This window comes from Polyodon spathula, chromosome 17, assembly GCF_017654505.1.
Source record: "Polyodon spathula isolate WHYD16114869_AA chromosome 17, ASM1765450v1, whole genome shotgun sequence".
Taxonomy (NCBI): Eukaryota; Metazoa; Chordata; class Actinopteri; order Acipenseriformes; family Polyodontidae; genus Polyodon; species Polyodon spathula.
In genome coordinates this window covers 18,631,412-18,645,589 of record NC_054550.1, presented here as the reverse complement: position 1 = coordinate 18,645,589, position 14,178 = coordinate 18,631,412, and positions in this window count along the sequence as shown.

The following is a 14,178-nucleotide window of genomic DNA, read 5'->3' as shown; positions in this document are numbered from 1 at the left end:
GGGAAAAACATCATCAGCAAACAGTGGGCGGAAGCACATACTACAGGATCGTGATATCCGTGCATTAATTCAAAGTGCAAGGCAAAACAGGCGAACAACTGTAGATCAATTGACTGAAAATTTCAACCAGTTTCATCAAAAACAGTCCACCAAGAACTCCACTGAGAGGGATACCATAGTCGAGTTGCAGTGCACAAACCACTCATCATTCCTGGCAATGCACGTTTTCGAGTCCAGTGGTGCAAAGAGCACAGGCAATGGACTACAGAGCAGTGGAGAAATGTGATATGGTCAGATGAATCATCCTTCACCATGTTCTCGACAAATGGACGAGTGCACGTGTGGCGCCAACCTAAAGAACTCTACAGCCCTGAGTGCTTGGTTCCAACAGTGAAGTGTTCTGGTGGTTCTGTAATGTTGTGGGGCGCATTTTCCTGGCATGGTTTGGGTGCACTCATTCCCTTAGAATGCAAGGTCAATGGTAATCGCAACTTAATGGTACTGAGTGATCATCTTCACCCCATGTTGCAGTATTTCTTTCCTGCCTGGGAGTTGGGAAGGTCTTCCATGATGACAATGACCCCCATCCACAGAGCACATGTGGTCGCACAATGGTTTAATGAGCATGACACTGATGTTATCCATATGCCATGGCCTTCTCGGTCACCAGATCTGAACCCAATCGAGCATTTATGGGATATTCTGGAACGACACCTGAGACAGCGTTTTCCACGTCCATCAACCAGGCATGAGTTGATTGACTTTCTCATGGAAGAATGGTGTCACATCCCTCCTGCAGAATTCCAGAGGCTGGTAGAATCTAAATTTTTGACTCCTCAAAGTAGCCACTTTTTGCAGATATAACAGCCAAACACACTCGTGGCATTCTTTCTACAATGGAAATCAAATGTTGTTCGGAAAGTTCTTCCCAACACTGTTGCAGAAGTTCCCACAAATGTGTTGCACTTGTAGGTTGCTTTGCTTTCACCCTTCTGTCCAGTTCATCCCAAACCAGCTCAATGGGGTTTAAGTCTGGAGACTGTGCTGGCCATTCCATGATTTGAAGCCTACCTTCTTGTTCTTTTCTTCTAAGGTAGTTCTGACATAGCCTGGAGGGATGTTTTGGATCATTGTCTTGCTGTAGGATGAACCCCTGACCAACTAGACATATACCAGAGTGTATTGCATGGTGCTGCAAAATGCTTTGGTAGCCGTTTTGGTTCAGGGTGCCACTCACTCTGTGCAAGTTGCTGACTCTGGATCCAGCAAAAAGCCCCAGACCATCACGCTTCCTCCTCCATGTTTGACAGTTGGTGTCACACACCGAGGAACCATCCTTTCGCCTACTTGACGGCATACAAAAACCCTGCGTGATGAACCGAAGATTTCAAATTTTGATTCATCGGTGCATAAGACCTTCTTCCAGTCTTCAGTAGTTCACTGGCGGTGCTTCATGGCCCAGGCAAGCCTCTTTTTCTTATCTTGCCATTTAGCAATGGCTTTCTTACTGCCACTTGGCCTGTCAAACCTGCAGCTCAAAGTCTTCTCTTCACAGTTGAAACTGAGACTTGCTTACTTCGACCAGTGTTAAGCTGTGCTTGAAGCTGTTGTCCTGTGAGCTGCCTATCATGCAAGCTGTTGACTCTCAGAAACTTGTCTTCTGATTCTGTTGTGGATTTGGGTCTGCCAGACCTCTTCCTGTTAGAGTTTCCTCCAGTTTCCAAGTGCCTTTTGATGGTGTAGGAAACTGTATTCACTGACACCTTGGCTTTCTTTGCAATTTCTCTAAAGGAAAGAGCTACACTTTTAAGGGTTATAATGGTCTGTCTGTCTTCCTTTGTTAATTGCCTTTTTCTCGCCATTATGATAGCAATATACTACTTCCTGCAGTACAATAATGTCCAAATAATGCTTAAGAGGGTATAGTAAGACAGTCTGTTCCAACACTGCTTTTATACAGACAGAGGGTTTGTAAGTAATCAACAAAAGTTGGGACACTTGTAGGAATTGTTAGCATCAACTTTCAAGGCTTAATTTACTTCCATTGCTGCAGAACAGCTGTAAGTTGTTAACCCTTTACTTGTTCCCTGAAAAAGGTATTTTTGTATAACTCTGAAATGTACATTATTTTTCAGTTTTTGGTAACCTAAACTTTTTTTTATTACCTCTGGCAGTTTACTGCTTACCTTTGTACCATTTCAGGTTATTCACTGGACTTGAACTGCTTACATTTCAATAAAAAACTAGAAAAATGGTGTTCTAAAACTTTTAAGGTAGTGTACATATTAATTAAAATGTTATAAAAAAACATTGAATTTTAGGCAGATGTTGTTGCCACTAGCATTTTTACTGGAGCTGTAAGGTGCCTGCTGTTGCTGTTGCAAATAGCTGCACAAAACATATTTTCCTCTAACCCCCAAGGCCACTACAATCTGAACATGTCTCTTTCTTTATCGCTGATGCTGGACATGTTTGGATTTATTTTTGCCAGTATAGTGTGCCCTGGTGAAGTGGTGATTGTGACACACAACACCTGCAGGTTCAGTGAAACCCGTTCTACTGCATCATGGGTCTCTCGTGTTTATTTGGGAGGGACAGGTAAAATAAAGATCATGTAAAAGACCAAATGAACGTTACAATCCATGTTTGTCCAGGTCATATATAAACAGTGAAAACAATGAAAGTGCCGTTGTAATATAAAACAAACATTGAACAGCCTAGTCACAGGAAGCTGTGATGGGGGTAAGCCTCTATTAAGGTGCTGCTCTGCAGTGGCTGTGTTAAGTCTCTGTTAAGATGCTGCTCTGCAGTAGTTGTGTTGGGGTAAGCCTCTGTTAAGGTGCTGCTCTTTGGATCAAGGTTCTTTTTGTTTGTCTTGCAATACACTGCTGTGCACTAGATGGCGCTGCTGCTTACATCTATAAAGAAACTTTGGCTGATCTAGCCTACGATACACAAATATCTATGGCAAGAAACTAGAACTGGAGAGCACCTCCTGAACTCGGAGCCCCTTCCATTGAACACCAAGTCTTATTGTTCTATCTGCTTCTGTATTATCTGAGTCTCTGTTGTAAAGGATGGGAAGCTCTAATCTTCTTTTTAAGGCAGTTCTTCACATTGAAAATAATGCAGGACAGAAAGTAAAAATAAAGACTTCCTTTATTAAGAATAAACAATTTGAACAAAGTCCCCTTTAGGTCTACAATAAACTGTAGTGAACTAAACAAACTAATACAAGTACAAATGGGAAGTTACTCCTTAATGTAACTTGCAAAACATGCACGACACAAAAGCATGCGCTGCTCCTGCGCAGATTTGATTGCACTGCACAAAACTACACGTGGAGTCTGTGTTATTAGGTGTGTTACTCCTAACGGTAAGTATTAAAAATGGTCATTACAATATACAGACCAAAAGCACTGCTCTTAAGGGAAGTGTTATTAACAATTAGTCATTACAATATACAGACCAAAAGCACTGCTCTTTAAAGCTACCAGTCAGCATAGTATTACTGTGAATTATGCTGTGTACCAAAAGGTGAAGTCCTGTTGCTGCAGGTTTTTGATGGTCTGGGTGGTTCTGTTCATGAGTGCTCTTTGGCCAGGGAGGATCCTGGGTGTTGAGTGATGGGACTTGCGTTTTTTTTTACTCTTGTATTTAATGTACTATATCCTGTATTTCACTGTATTTAATGTACTATGTATTGTTTCTCACCATCTTGTAAAGCGCTTTGTGATAGTGGTCCACTATGGAAGGCGCTATATAAAATAAATATTGATTGATTGATTAATTTAGACCAAGAATTTTTTTTATTCAGTAGATACATTTATATTAATAAAGAATTATGTTTAGTCTGTCCATCCCTCAAGTGAAAACATGAATACAGTTACATTTGAAGTTTCTTACCCATTCATTTACTTTTCATTGGTAGCCAAAATGTCAATTCACAACTCCAGCCCCGTCTAGCATCAGCTGTTTGTACAGAGCCTTGTGTGCCAATGCTAGTGATATGGTGCCACACAGTCTGACTGGTGGTAAGTGATGGTATCTCTTTCTAACACATGGAACATGAATGGCCCAGCTATAAAAAAACAACTTATTTCTTCATTTTAACCTATCTGTAGCAATGCTTATTTTAATGGCTTTTAATGCTTGGGAAAAATAGGGTAGTGCTAAAATATTACAGCAGTTTGTTGAGAATCTGCATTTAGGTAGCATTTGAATGTAATGATGCATTTATATTGTAAGTTTGCAAAGTTGTTCGAACATAAGAACATAAGAAAATGTATGAAGGAGACCATTCAGCTCATCTAAGGTTGCTCAGTTCCTAGTAGCTGATTGATCTCATTGTCAATTTGGGTCTTAAAGGATCCCAGTGATTCTGCCTCAATAACATGACTAGGCAACCCATTCCATCTCTGTGTGAAGAAGTGCCTCCTTCCCTCTGTCCTGAGTCTATCTGCACTTAATGTCCAACTGTGTCCTCTGATCCTGGTTTCTGTGCGGCACTTAAAGTATTGATTAGGGTTAACTTTGTCAACTCCTTTTAAGATCTGAAAGACCTTTGTATGAATAGAATATCTATATTCTATAGAGCAGCCCCCTGAAATGTGTTTGTATCAGACAGCTTGTATCAAATGGAATCGATGTGGTAAAAGAGAGTTAAAGTTCAGGCTGCTGTGTAAATTCAAGTTCATGCTCACAGCAATCTTCTTACAATGCTAACAAGTATAGTCAAGTGAGCTCCTTTGCATACATATTGCGCCATGTTTCAACATACCACTGTGTTAGTCTTGGCCCAGTTCCTTTCCCACAGATCATTGGTCAAGTGCAGTATGAACACTGGAGCTGTTTATTCCAGTTTTAGGAAAAAAGGGTGACTGCTGTCAAATTTTTCTTCCAGCAGTTCACTGTAGAACCGAGACTCCGAGAGTCACCTGTGGAGAATGAAGGACTTTTAACCTGGAACTCCTTTTTGTGTTTCTCACAGAATGAAACTTATAGGGCGGAAAGTTTGATCACAACGCAAGGATCCATAAAATGAATAATTAAACCCATATGCAGCAGGGAGAGATCTGTGCTGACTCTGCTGGTGTGTTCAAGGGTTGCAGGAAGAGGGCGGCAGTCGCCCAACAACCGCCTGTGAGTCATGGCAGTGACACGGGGAGGTGGGAAAGTGGGTGTGTGGACTTTCCCCCTCTCTGAATGGCTTGGGAGATTGTTGGTCCTATAAAATAACGCTCTGCTGTTTCCTCAGGTCTGCCCTTATAGACGCGCTGAGAGTGCGGAAACGCTGGTCGCAGACCGAGAGCAAGCAGGGAGAGAAAAAGACACGAAAGTGTCACAGTGAGACAATGAGAACGGGGAACCCTTGGGCAGACCCCTTAAAAATATAACAAAGCAGGCTAGGTAGCCGGCAGCGTAGGACGGAGATCCGGGTTGCACAGGCAGCGGCGACCGGGATATTGCTGCAGAGTGCAGCACCTTTTATTTGTAGTTTTGTTATTGTGTTATTTTGTCCTTGGTTATTTTTGCCTTCTGTTTTCATTGTTATTTCTTTGAGCACCTGCAAGGTACCGGCATTGTGTACCATCGCTTGGTATGCCCGTGGTTCTGTTTACCATCGTTGGTAAATCAGACCACGAACCCACAGCGCCATCTGCGGGATAAACTGAAAAACAGCACCCCGAAAATAAAACTGGGCACCTGTGCTGTGTTGCCAAATCCACCTGTCTGTTCTCTGTGTCAATGAATTACCCACCACCCTTCCACACCATATTATACATAGCTTGGGAGAAACACAAAGGACACAGAGGGAGTAAAAGAAGTGCACTTCAAGTTCATGCATGGAGAGATCTAGCCTAGAATAACTTTTTCCGTATTTAACATAACAGAGTGAACAGCTTGGTTCAGAATGACTGGGAGAACTGCACTTCCAAACGATGCTGTGTGGCTGAGCAGTGGCTGCACTTGATATAAGACATTCTCTGAATGAAACTGAAATATGAGCAGAAGAACCTGCGTAGAGAACTTATTTCAGCTATGAGGAGGGCTAGCAACTGCCCAAGTGCCCTACTTTGAACATCACGTATAGAACAATCACATTACTGGCACAGGCATGCTTTCTGCTGTCTATAAAGGCTTCAGTATTGCTTTTGAAGAGCAAAGTCTCAATGCATAGATCATCGTCAATTGTTTCCAGTCTGATATCTGGCAGTGGATTGCTTCTCTCTCAGGGGTGTCAGCAGTGAGAGAGTTCAACTCTCTTTACTGCTACTGTATTAGCAGGTGTTTCTGCTGATTCAAGCCATTCACACAGATCTACTGGATCAGAGATTCCACAAACTAGGCAATCCATCCAACCCACCCGAACCCTTCTCCTACTCTTAATACCAAGGAATATTTAAAAGGCTTGAGACAAGATACAATATCACCCACAATATCATTACAATTCAGGAAATCCTGTCAATCCCTTATAAAAGCTTCCCATAGTAAATACATTGCAAAGTGTAATAAATATATAGTGAAAGCACGGTAAAGCATAGGCAAGCATTGTAAAGCACAGAGAGGGTGGTAAAGGATGTTAATAAGCACGGCAAACCTAGGCAAACAATGGTACATGCATAGTGCTACCATGAGAAAAGCAAGACAAAACTGCAAAAATAACATGCAGAAATACTGTGGTAAACTTGCAGAAGGATTAACATGCTATCACAAAGTTGCCCATTTGTTATACAATTTGCTAGGGATCTATCTGGAGAAATTGTGATGAAACTTGCTAAGGATATTCTTGAACACAATATGATAAGCTTGGGGCAACGGAGGCAGGCAGGATGTCTGTGTGTTCCACTTCCATTTCTATATGAATATAAAGCTGCTTATCCAACCCAAGCATGATAAGGGCAGGGAACATTCAAATACAAAGAAGAGTGAAGGTCAGGGAATGAACACTGAGCTGTGTGTCAGTGTGGAACAGGAGGGTGTGTCCCGGCTCACTACTACTACTACTACTACTAATAATAATAATAATAATAATAATAATAATAATAATAATAATAACCCCACATAAATATGTGCTTGTATTTGTGAAATAGTATTTACAGTGGTTTGCAGAAGTTTTCACATTTTGCTGGCACCTGAGCATACTCCACAACGCTTTCAAATTAGACTTTACATGTAGAATCTTGTATGGGATTGCATATAGGGGCCACGAAATACCCGTGACTCAGCACCAGCACGACTGCACTCACCCAGGACTGGTGACCGTGTGTTCGTTTTTGTTCGGGACGGTGCCCTGTTTGTTATCCCCGCGCTTTACACATTGTTGTGTATTGCCAGGGATTTATTATTTTACAGTCACCAGACCTGTAATATAAATAAAAGCACTTTCCACCGGATTACAATTGACTGCCTTTCACTCCTGCACCGCATCACCGCTACACCTGTTCCTCAATTCACCAGCCACTTTGCCACACGTGGTGTCAGATCCGGGATGGACCGCAATGCACTGGCGGAGCTGCTGCAGGCACTGGAGAGCAGGCGCAATGCAGAGGAGAGAAGGAGGGAGGAGCGCTACACAGCGCTCATTGAGCGGGTAGGGCTGGTTGTTGCCGCAGCGACAGCCCCTACCTCAACACCGCTGATGTCGTCCCCGAAGGCACAGGTGATGAAGATGTTGGCGGAGGATGACCCAGAGGCATACTTGGTGGCGTTCGAGCAGCTGGCTACCGTGGCGGCTTGGCCGCGGGAGTTCTGGGCAAACTAGCTGGGACCCTGCCTGATCGGGGAGGCTCAGGCAGCCTACCAAGCCATGAGCGACCATCACGCCACCGACTACGACCTGGTCAAAGAGACTATCCTCCGCTGCCTTAATATAACAGTGGAGACCCACCGGGCATGGTTTAGGGAGTACCGGAGAGCCCCGGGAACCTGACCCCTGGGAAGATACCATGGGAGATATTGAAATTGGAGAAGGAATCTATGAAAAAGACCTAGGAGTTTTTGTTGACTCAGAAATGTCTTCATCTAGGCAATGTGGGGAAGCTATAAAAAAGGCTAACAAGATACTCGGATACATTGTGAAAAGTGTTGAATTTAAATCAAGGGAAGTAATGTTAAAACTGTACAATGCACTTGTAAGACCTCATCTTGAATATTGTGTGCAGTTCTGGTCACCTCGCTATAAAAAAGATATTGCTGCTCTAGAAAAAGTGCAAAGAAGAGCGACCAGAATTTTTCCGGGCTTAAAAGGCATGTCATATGCAGACAGGCTAAAAGAATTGAATCTGTTCAGTCTTGAACAAAGAAGACTACGTGGCGACCTAATTCAAGCATTCAAAATTCTAAAAGGTATTGACAGTGTCGACGCAAGGGACTTTTTCAGCCTGAAAAAAGAAACAAGGACCAGGGGTCACAAATGGAGTTTAGAAAAAGGGGCATTCAGAACAGAAAATAGGAGACACTTTTTTACACAGAGAATTGTGAGGGTCTGGAATCAACTCCCCAGTAATGTTGTTGAAGCTGACACCCTGGGATCCTTCAAGAAGCTGCTTGATGAGATTTTGGGATCAATAAGCTACTAACAACCAAACGAGCAAGATGGGCCGAATGGCCTCCTCTCGTTTGTAAACTTTCTTATGTTCTTATGTTCTTAAGAAGACCGCATAAGAAATGGGGGAAGCCCAGGCATGGGTACGGCGCCACAATCCCGACACCCTGGAGGAGGCTGTCAAATTGAGCAAAGACTTCGAGGACTCCCTGTCTTCTGCTCGGGTCGGCCTCTGCCCTTCACAGTAGCCGACCTCTCCCTCCCTCTCCTCCAACCACCACTCTCGTTCCCGGGACCCAGACCTCCGAGAACGCTGACTCCATTGGGCCCCCTTGCCTGGCCCCCCATGGAGACCAAGGTTGGCCCACAGCTGGGGGAGAGGTGCTGCCCCTGCCCCATTGCCCCTGTTCCCTCTGTCCCCCCAATCTGTTTTAGGTGCAAACAGCCGGGACATATGGCCAGGTCATGCCCCCCTGCCGGGACATATGGCCAGGTCATGCCCCCCTGCCATGGAGTGTGACATGGCCATGTGTAATTGGGCACCTGAAACTGGTAAGCTTGGGGAAAATGGTCGGGAGGGGCCTTGTCTGATTAATGTTGTTTTAGGGAATGTGAAAACCCACACATTAGTGGACACAGGGTGTGAGAAAACCTTGATTAGCACAGCTCTCCTGGGTGGTGTGTCGTGGAGGCCACAAGGTCAGGTGGCCATCTCCTGTATCCATGGAGACACGGCGGCACATCCCACACTAAAAGTATATCTATCAGTAGGATCGATAAAACATCACCTTGTAGTAGGGGTGGCGGAAAGGTTGCCACACCCAGTTATTCTGGGCCGGGACTGGCCAAAATTCAAACAATTAATGCAAATAATGGCAGTCTCAGCCACACACGTAAACATGGCAGAAATAAAGAAAAGGGAACAAATTGGTGATGTGTTTCCTTTTCATACTGAAATGTTTTCCCCTATTTTCCATCCTAGAAAAACAAATAAGGAGAGATGGACTGCGAAATGGGAGGGAGCATCTTTGAGACAAGGCTGGGGTCTGGTGGGAAAGTGCTGGGATGGTAACAAACGCCAGTCAAAGGGAGTGGGAACGCAGTGTGACCGAGAGAGTGAGGTTACTGGGCCAGCTAGGGCAGAGGTTATTCCAGCCCTTCTCAATGTACCGGACCTGCGGTACTCAAGCGCGGACATAGTGTGGGGCCAACATAACGACCCGTCACTAGTGCACGCTTGGTGGCAGGTCCAGTCTATTGAAGGTACTGATGTTGATGGCGCTGGGGCGCTAGTATATTCACATTTCAGTATCAAGGGGCAATTACTGTATAGGGTAAACCTAGCCGCGGGCACAGGGCAGCCTGTAACACAATTATTGGTTCCCCCGTCTTGTCGGACCGAGGTCATGAGGCTGGCGCATGATATCCCTTTTGCGGGGCACCTCGGAGCCGAGAAGACAAGGGAACGGATATTGGCTCAATTCTACTGGGTAGGTCTTCATACTGATGTGTCAAGATATGTAGCCACATGCCCAGACTGCCAGCGAGTAGCTCCGCCCCTTTGGTCCCACTGCCGATTATTTCCACTCCTTTTGAACATAGTGGGCCCTTTGCTTCCTTCTGACTCTGGGTATACACATATTAGTAGTGGTGGATTATGCAACGCGATACCCGGAGGCAGTTCCATTGAGGTCCACTAGTGCCGCTGCAATAGCCACCGAGTTAGTGCAGAATATGGCTCGAGTAGGGATCCCCAAGGAGATCTTGACTGATCACGGAACCAATTTTTTATCCAATACGTTACAGCATGTGTACAAAATATTAAAAATACGTCCCATCAGGACGTCTGTCTGTCATCCACAATCGAATGGTCTGGTGGAACGTTTTAATCAGACTTTAAAGTCAATGCTGAGACGATTCGTAACACAAGAGCAAAAACATTGGGCATCGCTTCTTCCCTACCTCCTTTTTGCAGTGAAAGAGGTGCCGTAGAGTTCGACGGAGTTCTCTCCCTTTGAGCTCCTGTACGGCCGGCAGCCTCGCGGCATCCTCGACCTGCTGAGGGAGGGGTGGGAGGAGCACAAAGGCTCGTCCAAGAATGTAGTGAAGCATGTGCTCCTACTAAGAAATCGCCTGTATTTGGTCTCAGTTGGCCCAGGACAACCTCAGATCGGCTCAGCACTGACAGCAGCAGCATTACAACAAAAATGCATGAATTCGGAACTTTTCGACCAGGTGACAAGTTAATGCTGCTACTTCCCTCATCAGAATCAAAACTGTGTGCTAAATAGCAGGGGCCGTATGAAGTGATTCGGGCTATAGGGAAAGTGAATTATGAAATTAGACAGCCCTATCGCCATAATGAACGTGAAATTTACCATGTCAATTTGTTAAAGCCCTGGCAGGCAAGGGAGGTCTTATTTATAGCCCCAGGCAATACAGAGGCTGATTTAGGCCCCTGTCCAGAGACTCCTAGCACAAGATCAATTTCAACGGGGGAACAATTGGTTCCGGATCAGCAAAGAGAGCTGCGTAAGCTTATTGAGGAGTTCAGTGATGTTTTTTCTGACTTGCCCGGCAGAACAAACTTGGTTGAATATGACATTATCTCTCCACCAGGTGTCACAGTGCGAGAGAGACCATACCGGATCCCATAAAGTCGACAAAGTTGAGTTCGCAAAGAGGTATGGGATATGCTCGAGCTTTTACACCCACATCATGAATATGCAGCAGTGTATATTGATGATGTGGTGATTTACAGCTCCACCTGATGAGAGCATTTGGCTAGGGTTACAGCCGTTCTTCAGTCTCTAAGGGCAGCCCGGCTGACAGCTAACTTGAGGAAATGTGCGTTTGCCAAAACAGAGACTCAATATTTGGGATTTTTAATGGGGAATGGAAGGGTGAGACCTGTGGTCACACAAAATCCAGGCTTTGGTTGATGCAGCGATCCCCAAAACCAAGACTCAGGTGAGGTCACTACTGGGCTTAGACGGTTATTACCGTCGCTTCATCCCCGAGTACGCCACAGTGGTTAACCCGTTAGTCAACCTCACCAAAAAGAGTGCTCCAAATTTGATTAAGTGGTCAGCTGAGTGTCAGGGGGTGTTTGATACTATTAAGCGTAGACTTTGCCAGGCCCCCACTCTTATCACATCGGATTTCACCAAGAGATTCATCCTCCACACCGATGCATCGGATGTAGGTTTGGGTGCAGTCTTGTCCCAAAAAGTAGCTGTAGTAAAACACCAGATATCATACCTAAGCAAAAAAATGTTACCTCGGGAACGTAACTACTCCATAGTCGAAAAAGAGTGCTTGGCTATTAAATGGGCTACTCACTCTTTACGATACTACCTGCTGGGACACTCATTTGATCTGGTCACAGACCACGCCCCACTCAAGTGGTTAAGCACAATGAAGGACAGCAATGCTCAGATAACTTGATGGTATCTGGCATTGCGGCCCTTCATGTACCACATGGTACACCGGGCAGGGAAAGACCACCAAAATGCAGTTTATTTTTCCCGGGAGGGGGGAGTAATGGGAAAGGTAGATTTAACCGAGTGTTCCTTCGGCTGCACTCTGAGCAGTGGGATATGTGACGGAAAGACAATGAGACAATGAGTATCCCACCTGACCTGTGAGGACACTAAAGAACAGGAGGAGATGTCTGGAAGGGCTGGCCTGACAGTTGGTTTCCGGGGCTGGGAAGTTGGTTAGCCTGGAAAGAAGTGAGACTCTGTTGTAAGACCGTACTGACCTGAAAGGTAAACGAGAGGCAGCTGCAAGCAATAAGGCAGCTGCAACCGTTTACCAAGATGTCATATGGGATTGCATATAGGGGCTGGGGTAACGCTGATCTTTTCCTTCGTTTGGGTAAAGCTCAGCAGAGAGAAGGACCAAGAGAGGAGCTCTCATTAAAAGGAGACATGTTACGTGTTTTGTGTTGTGTCGTGTCTGTGTAGTAATTGTCCGTGTTTTGCATCACCAGACAGTTAAAGCACAAATCCGAAGCTGTCGCTGAGGGTCAGCACTATCCGGATCACCGCTGCACCACCACCCGAAGCACAAAGCCAAAGCCACACTGGAGTGGTTGAACAAGAAGAGAATTAACATTCTTGCGTGGTCCAGTCAAAGTCCTGACTTGAATCCAATCGAAAATTTATGGCGAGACTTATCAGAACTGGAGCAATTTTCCTGTGAAGAATGGGCAAAAATTTTACCATCCTACTGTGCAAAACTAGTAGAGACCTATCCAAAAGATTCATAGCACTATTAGCTGCAAAAGGTGCTTCTACCAAGTACCGACTTAAGGGGCTGAATACTTATGCAACCAGTAAATAAGTTTTGCTTGAAATTTAACCTCCTCCTCATATAACAGTGTTCAGTTTAACTACTACAGCTTTGAATAAAAAAAGGTTGTTTGAGAAACTGTGCATAAATTATTTGTAATTCAACAAAATCTGACATTATTGGTAGAGGTGAATACTTATGCAAACCACTGCATATATACATTTGAAAAAGGAAAACTATGGAGGATACTCCATGCAAAAATTAAGAATAAATAAATAAATAAATAAATAAATACAGGAATAAATACATTGATGTTGAAATAAATACATGGACATTTATTTATTTATTTATTCATTCATTTATTTATTTCATTTTTGCTTTTTACATCTCACTCTGTCCATTTACATTATGACATTTCCTTTTCTGCGTTGCTATTTACACTTCGATGTGACGCTAGCTACTTCTTTTTACATTTCACTGAGCCAAAACTACTTCTGTCAATCACAGAGTGCACGGTATCAGCGACTCCATTGGCTGGCAGAGATTGTTCCACCTCTATATTCCGGGCATGCACAATCGATGTTGATCTGACAAGTTTTCTCAGTTATACTGCGAGTTACAGATATTCTATGCAATACTTTATTGAGCTGACAGAAATATTCAACATTTCTGTCCCTGTTTGCCACTCGTTAGCACTCCCAATTCATTTAATTTTGTATCCCGCAGTTTTGTGTAATAATATAGTAGACAGGAACTTTAGAAACTGGGACATGGGGTATGGTAAGAAGGCCTTTTTTTATTTTTTACTTTGATCGTAAATTAACAAAACACGATACACACACACAAATGCCCCCTTGCCCCACTAACACGGGGCTTAATATTATAATTATGATTTTACATGGTATACCATAATAAATATATATATATATATATATATATAATATTCTAATGTATATATATATATATATATATATATATATATATATAGACACAGAGTTTGCATCGATTTGATTCGCAAGTCTCATTTCATTTTTGCTGCAAATTATTTCAAATTAACTAGTGAGGCACTACACACATGTATGTGTAAAAAAATACGACACAAGGCAGGTTCTGTTTCATAAACTGTAACTTTGGTCAACCTAGTTTGAATTTCACTGCCAACAATCAACTATTGGTTTAGCCAGTGGACGGCATCAACGCCATTGATTAATCATCAGCCAATGGAGTTGTTGATACCGCCCACTGGCTGCTATTGACAGAAGTAGTTTTGGTTCAGTGAAATGTAAAAAGAAATATCTAGTATCACATCTGAAAAAAAAAAAAAAAAAAAAAAA